The following is a 7,671-nucleotide window of genomic DNA, read 5'->3' as shown; positions in this document are numbered from 1 at the left end:
GTATGGAGGAAGCCCCGGGGAAGAGCAGGGCTGGGGGTGGGGCGCTGGACGGGGTGGGGCATCATCTTCCTCCGCTCCTGGTGATGTAGACACCCCTAGCCCAGGCCCTCACCCCGGGCAGTGCCTCCTGCACTGTGAGCGGGCAGGCTGACCGGCACAGGGAGAGCTGTTGTCCCCAGTGTCCAGTCCTGGTTTCTATCCACGCCCATCCTGGCTGTGCCCCGTGTATTTAGTGGAGGCCAGCACTGTGCGCAGACTGCGATGGCTCGGAACACGTTCATCTCAAGTTTACAGCCTCTGCAACGGCTCCTGAGAACGAGGTCCCAGGAAGGGCCGACGGGCCTCACTCCTCCCTCTCGCCCGCCCCACCCCCTCCCACCCCCGCCCCACGTCCCTGACCACTGCGTCCATCTGCAGCCCAGGAGCCCCTCTCGTCACCCCACGGCAGCTCTGCTCAGCCTTTTCATCTCACTGACACAATTCTACGTGTGGTAATGCTCCACGCGTCTGCTCTCTCCTCTCCGCACACAGCACAGCTTCAAAGGACATCTCCAGTCTAATGGCTTTCAAGCCTCCATCTCCAGCTGCGATCCAGCCCCTCCAGATGAGCGGCCCCGACTCCACGCCTCCCCCCTGCCATCTTCCCATCTCAGGGAGAGGCAATGCTCTTCTTGCCGTGACTGCACCACCCTTTACGTTCCTCATCTCAGTCTAGCTGCTTCCTTTTCCCAGTGACTTGAACTCTGGCCAGCCCTCTGCACACACTGCTGCCGCCCCTGCACTGGCTGCTGTCCCCCCTTCCCCAGCCTCATTGTCACCTATTCTCAAGGTCACTTTGCCAATGCGACTCTACTGAAAACAATATACACTGGACCACCGTACTCTTCTCAATTCTTCCCAACCCCCAATAGTGCCCACTGAAGCCCCAAAGGACTCCCACATGCCCTGGCCTCCAGCTGGGGGTTGACTTCGGGGCACTCTTCTTGGGCTCTCTCCATGACTTCCGCACAGGCATCTTGCTGCCCCTCGCACACCCAAGCATGCCTCCACCGACTTGGACAGGTCCCTGCTACAATGTCATCCATTCCTCCACTGTCCCAATGAAGCATGGCCCCTCCAGTGTGCTCTAGTGTTAGCCTGGCTCACACCACCTGGCCTTCTCATCTGGGCCTCATGGTCTCCCAGCACAGAGACAGTTCTCCTCAGGATGGATTCCCGCTAGATTGTGCTGGGCTTTCTCTCCAGTAGTGAGAAGTTCTCAGTGCGCATTCAGTGGATTAAGTGCTGCAGGCAGTAAAGTAAGTGGCCACAAGTTAGATATTAAGAATGAGGTCAAGGAGAAGCTGACAGACAGATGAGCTGGAGTTTTACACCACGGGATTTTACTTACAACCGGTACTGGTGACTAGGCAGGGGAAAAGGCCGCAGTGTTCAAATTCTTTCCTGTGTGCCACAGTTTGTCTTATGGTCTGAAGCTTCTACCTGTTTAAAATTAATTCCCAACCAAAGGGCACACAGAACCTTCCGGGGCTTGCCGGCGCTGGTTCTCTTGCTCCAGGCCGCGCAGGCTCTCTGACCTGAGGGCTTTCGTGATATGTTCTTGTGAGGCATCTAAAGACCCAAACCTCAGGAGTAAAGAATTATGTCTTCAGGAAGAGATGAGCCAACTATACAGTTACTCTGTGGCAACATAATGTCTGAAACATAGTGAGCTGCAAAGAGTAAATACCTTGAGGAAACATGGCATTTTAAGGTAAGAAAATGGAAATGTAACCGTGTGTGAGACTCTCCTTGAAGTTCCGAGACCAGGAAACACATTAAGCTTCCAGCAAATAGAAAACACATCTTCTGGGGTGTGCTGAATAAAATCCCAATGCACCAGGCAAGCAGGAAGAGAGAGCAGAGCAGCACCGACCACAGGGGTAGGGCCCTTTGCGTCCCCCCGCAAAGTTTCAGAGGTGAGAAAGAACATGGTGCTTTTCTATCAGTGGCTGTCTGCTCCTCCAAGAAATCTTGTGATGTGATCAGCCTCTCATGAGACAAAATACTTTTGGCCTAACACTTTCACATTTATTGTTCCTTAAATGAGATGGAAACATCATGCGGCCATCCGCTCTAGCAGTGAGCTGTAGCTGAACATGGCCCTCAATTATGCAAAGTGTGGAGCTGTTCTGCCGTAATGACCTTTATTCTTCTAGGTTATAGTAAAGCAGAGATTTCAACAGGCAGCCTTTATTAACCAATATGTCATACTTTTTTTTGTTATTTAGGAGGCAACAAAATATGATTGTTTTTTGTCTTCTTTTAAAAAAAAAAGGAAAAAAGGCCCTCCAAATTAAAAAAAAAATCATAAAAACATTTCACCAAACAAAATCTGTACAAAAATCAACGTAAGAAATTATGATGATCTTCAAGTTCACAAGTAGACTCATTTACTAACAAGGCACAGTGGTGAGTTGACTATTCTTAAGCGGTCCGTACACAGAAGGACAGTTCCTGAAAGAGAGGAAAATGAAATGTTTGTATACAGCAAGACAAGATTTAGGCAGAAGAATTAGGCATGTAGTTTAGTAAAAATAGGCTTTTTATGGAAAAGAGGTATGGTGGGGGATGGTGGAAGGGCTTATAAACTGATAAGATGTGAGTTGAAGCCCCTTTGGATAACTACTAAAAGATAGTAAACATTATAATTAAGACCAAAAATTTAAGTTAAAGTCAAGGACATCAAATACTGTGGTCAGTATTATTAAGGGCTGTCTCTTCTGATGTTTATAGTTTGGCTTCATAATGACAATGCCTGTATTACATGACACCTCCACATTCAAATATGCAACTTCAATGGGTCAAGAACTGTCCTTGCATTTTGTCACATGAAAACTAAACTTTCAGATATTTTTTAACAGTAAAGCTTATTAATGAACACAGGAGAACTTAATGTGTTACAAAGAGCAAAACTGTTACTTCAAAACCCAGGTGCTAACCAGATGGGAAATCCCAGAAATGGTGAAGCATCAAGGTGCACACAACACTGTGCAATGTGCAGAAGTAACTGTGCAGGGGGCGTGACTCCCTGGGACCCGCCTCTTCCTCTCTCTCCAGAGGCACTTCTTTGTCTATTTCCGGGCACCCTGTGTTCTAGCAACTGCTCTAGGCCTCCAGACACATGATACTCAGTCCACCATCCCCACACCTGGTCCAGCCTATTGGCTCCAACCTTGCTCTCCTCCTATCTGCTTGAAGTATTGTGACATCTCTGCCTTTATCCAACTTTTTAGTCCTGCAGAGTTGCAGAGACACAGCATGCTTGTCACCTACAACATGCATATATCTTAACAGGTTAAGCATATTAAATACAAGTATCTCTATTGACCTTCAATCAATAAATACCTGTTTATTTTTGTGCTGGTATTGAGACTTGATCTAAGGGCATCTTGATTGACTTTTGGGGCTAGAGGCTAGAGTTCTACCACTTGAACCACACTTGTACCCTCAGCTTTCTGCAGCTTAACTGGAGATAAGAGTTTTGCACACGGGTCTGCCTAGGCTGGCTTCAATCCTTATTTCTCAGATCAGAGCTTCTTGAGCAGCTAGTATTACAGGCATGAGCCACAGGACCAGCCAATGAGTCTATTGAGATAACCCAAAGGTTATCTCCGGAATGGCTTCTGACTAAGTGCTTTAAGTTTTACAAAATATAACAGACTTATCCATAACCATCAGGGAGCTTAACAGGGGATGAACTACCCACACAATGTACCAATGTAACTAGCAGATCAAAATTAGTCATTAAATATTATCAGCCAATAATCTTGGGTAGGGAAAGCTCTTCTGTTGAAGAGGAGAAGGAGGGTATGGAAGAACTAGTGAGATCTGGATAGGAGGAAAAAAGGTGGCAAAAAAGACAGGGTGAAGGAAATGGCCTGTTTCCTCAAAGATCAGAGATTCCTCAGCCTCAGGAAAGCAGCCATCTGCTTCAGTGGTTGCATCAGCAGGGCTTGGCCAAAGGCTGTCACCCAGATCTTAAGACACACATGCTAAGGTTAGTAGTGGTAGGGAATTAAGATCAACTTTTTATTGTACACACTTAGGAAGATTTCCGATTTTGTACCATACACATGTGTTCCTTATTAAATAAAGGTCATACCTGCATGTAAAGTTCTCATTTCCAATGAGAAACCAAATCAACCCTAGTGCTTGTGTTTGAAGAACAACAGGGCCATTTGTCTACTCTTGTGCTCCTCACTGAACACCTTGTCAGTCCCTGCTAGGTCTGGGTCAGCACTATGCTAGGAGGTGGAGGCTCAAGCCCAACAGGACACAGTTCCTTCTTTGAAGTTCCTAAAGTCTTATATAAACATGGTTGGTGGAAAGCCGCCTGCACAAGGACACCAGCCCTAATGGGTCACACCTGCACCTGCTTGCTCGTGCTCCCTGAACGCCCTGCTGGGAGGAAATGGGGAAGGTGAAGGACACAGTCGGTCGTGGGGACTTCACACCCTGTCCTGAGCCTGTCCAGGGATGGCCCTGCTTCCTGGCCACCGTGAGGACATCAACTCTACCATGGCCTCCCTGCCACGAGGGACGGAGACTTCTGAGATCTTGAGCTAAAATCTCTTAAATTGTTCATGTGGGGTACTTTGCTACAAGGAAGCGAATTGGGCTAACATAGCAGTCAAGTATAGAGTACCTATTCCAGATTGTTTTTGATATATGGGTCATAATCCTTTCCCCAAATCTCAGGAAGCTATGGGTTCTTGTTTTTTTTTTTTTTTTTTTAAGTGTACAAAATTTCCATGAATTAGATCAGAAGACCATCTGGGGCTGACCTTCTGCCTATCCAAAACTGCTGACTGAAGAAGCCTGAGCAGATGGCAGTGAAGAGGCCCAGGTCTTGGCTGGACTAAGCAACAATGAGATGGGCCTGCTCCTAGGACTACCGACAATCTCCAGAGCTGTGAACGCAGGGAGATGGTTCTCTCAGAGCTTCGTCAGGGATGCAGCTCTGTCAGCATTTGGGTTGTAGCCCACGGCATGCAGGATGAGCTTTTCACTGTGCAAGCCACGGAAGGAGGCCTACATTGATTATCTGATATGTCCATTTCTATGCAACAGCAGCACAAGTACGAAAGAAAAAAAATAGCCAAAAAAATGGGGGGAAGAATGCAGTCAAGTATTCAATGTATATCTTACATAATTAAGAAGGGTGCGTGAGGGAAGAGATAGGTATGAGAGGAATGGGTGAGAATGTTGAAATGGTGACACTGATCAAGATGCATTGTGTTCCTAAACTGCTTTGTTACACGGCAAGTCCTTTGTACACCTAGAGATAATACAAATACATTTTTAAAAAAAGGAACCTCCAACACCATTATATGTTAAAGAGAGATGGTATATATTGCATTTGTTTTCTGTGCAAAGAAGCCATTAGAAACACACACACATACACACACACTCCAAAGAACACACATTTTGGTCTATTAAAAGAAAATCATATATTTCTCATTTATATTACAGGTGAATTCTGTTCTGACAATCAAATTTTATATCTCACTTTCAGGTTATAAAACTTATGATATCCTATCTTTTAAAGTCTTACAAAGTAAACAGAAAGCCAGTCGCTCATGCCTATAACCCTAGTTACTCAGGAGGCTGAGATCTGAGGATTTTATCTCCAGTTAACCATTAAAAAGCTGAAAGTAGAGCTGTGGCTTAAGTGGTAGAGTGCTACATGGCCTGAGTTCAAGCCACACTATTGGCATACAAAAGAAACCAAGTCTTATTTAAAAACTACACAAGAGAAGCATCATTTTCATGGCACTGCTGCAGAAAGGGAGACTTGCCCAAAGGCACAGAGTCAAGTGGAAGGGCTCCAATGTAAACACTGGAAAAGTAAGATGGGATCAGCAGGGCCTGGGTTGTGTTTTTCAGAACAATGAAGAAATACCTGAAAAACTAGACCTGATTAATGATAATCTTTCTTTTAGACATCTTGGTAGATCTTTAGATTAAAAACACTTATTCACCAATCAGGAGCAGTTGTTCAGCCTGTAGTCCTAGCTAGTTGGGAGGTATGAAGCCAGCGGGGGAATCCATCTCAATCAACAGCTGTGTTCAGTGGAAGGAGCCTGTCATCCCCAGAAATACGGGGAAGTAAGCGGAGGATCCCAGCACAGGTTGGCTGAGGAATCAATCTAGACCATGTCTTAAAAACCAATAGATAAAGGAGTTAGAGGCTTGACTTCAGTGTAGACAGCCTGCCCTGAAAAGCACAAAGCCCTGAATTCCATAATGTACTCCCTCACATACAAACGATGCCCAAATTCTCTGCAACACCTGTTAGAATATTTATCATGTAAAAGTAGTCATTTGTTTTGCAAAACCCAGAAGCACAAAAATAAGCCCTATTTAGACAAGATCAGAATAGTTACTTACTGCAAAGCACATCCTATAAGCCTGCAATCCAGCACTCATGGGAGGGGCTGAGGCAGGAGGGTGGTAAATTCTAGGCCAGCCTGAGCTACAGAGAGACCATCCCCTCAAAACAAAATACAACCCTTCCTGCTTATCTGTGTCATTTTAGATGGGTAAATATGTGAGAGTAAAAATTTGTTCACATTATACATTAAGTCTGGCAAACAACATTTTTCAACTTATTAATCTGAAAAACATTTTCATAGTATTGATGAGAGGTTGTATTTTTCTGGAAGCAAATGATCTGAACTCTTTAACTACTGAGATGGCCGGCAAATTAGAGGTCCAAGATCCAAGTGCAGGTAAGGAGAGGCAGTGCGGAGTCTCCCTGGGTATTATCTTCACCTCCCAAAACAAGTCAGAGCACTGGAACCAAAGAACGCTTACCTTTGCTTGCTCCAAGTCAGAACCAGTTCCTCTGACATCCCAACATGGCTGACATATCCTAACAAAAGAAGAGATCTTTTTACTTAAACAGAAGAAATCCCTCAAAAATAAAAATTAAACATTTAATATAATCTACAATTAAATCTTAAGCCAAATGATTAAAGAATAACTTTATTTCTTCTTTGTCAGTTTTAAGAATGCCCTCATTTACTAACCAAATACTGTATTACAAATAACTAGTTATGATGTTTTACATTTGTTTAATAGGGAATAATTGGCCCCAATTAAACTGGCTAAACTAAGGCTTTTTAGATTACTAAAACAAATTAAACTTTTTAAAATGAGAATTTAGGTGATCTTAAAACCTTTCTAAAATGGATAATGAAACTTGCTAAGTTGTAATCTCCCTGTTTTTATTAGTTATATTAAGATAAATTAAGTGAGATTAAAATCTTATTTGATTTATTTACCTTTGAAAATGAAGACCGTTTAAGGGTTACACATCCTCAGCCTTGGCGAGTGCGACCTCAATTAGTCAAGTCAGAATGTCTTTAAAAGCTTTGTGCTATTGCTTCCAGCATGGAGGCCAGGTGTTCATTAAGGTACCAAAAGTCTCATAAAAAATCCAAAGTTGCACTAGTGAAAAAACGCTCAACAAGATGAAAACTGATCACATCTTTTCCAGAAAATTCAGTAGTTATTTTAAAACCAGCTTTTAAACAAGATTTGGTTTGGCGTAATTTTAACGGGCCAATCACGCAGCTTGATCCCATTTGGACTCTTTAAACAACATTTAAATCTACGGTGAGCACA

At 44.1% G+C, this 7,671-nt stretch overlaps 1 protein-coding gene across 1 annotated transcript in view; it reads right to left on the bottom strand.

Annotated features, from left to right (window-relative positions):
• Positions 1-2,309: 2,309 nt before the first annotated feature.
• Khdrbs3 (KH RNA binding domain containing, signal transduction associated 3) overlaps positions 2,310-7,671 on the bottom strand; it is a 145,211-nt gene continuing 139,849 nt past the window's right edge. The window contains exons 10-11 of the transcript XR_011365715.1: positions 6,859-6,916; positions 2,310-2,496 (exon numbers count right to left, since the gene is read on the bottom strand). The gene's annotated coding sequence lies outside the window, so the exon portion shown is untranslated. The remainder of the gene's footprint in view (positions 2,497-6,858; positions 6,917-7,671) is intronic.

The sequence above is a fragment of the Dipodomys merriami genome, unplaced genomic scaffold (genome assembly GCF_024711535.1).
Source record: "Dipodomys merriami isolate MVZ:Mamm:240054 unplaced genomic scaffold, mDipMer1.0.p SCAF_4, whole genome shotgun sequence".
In the NCBI taxonomy this organism is placed as follows: domain Eukaryota; kingdom Metazoa; phylum Chordata; class Mammalia; order Rodentia; family Heteromyidae; genus Dipodomys; species Dipodomys merriami.
Note: the sequence above shows the minus strand (reverse complement) of the source record. Positions and strands in the feature narration are given on the sequence as shown.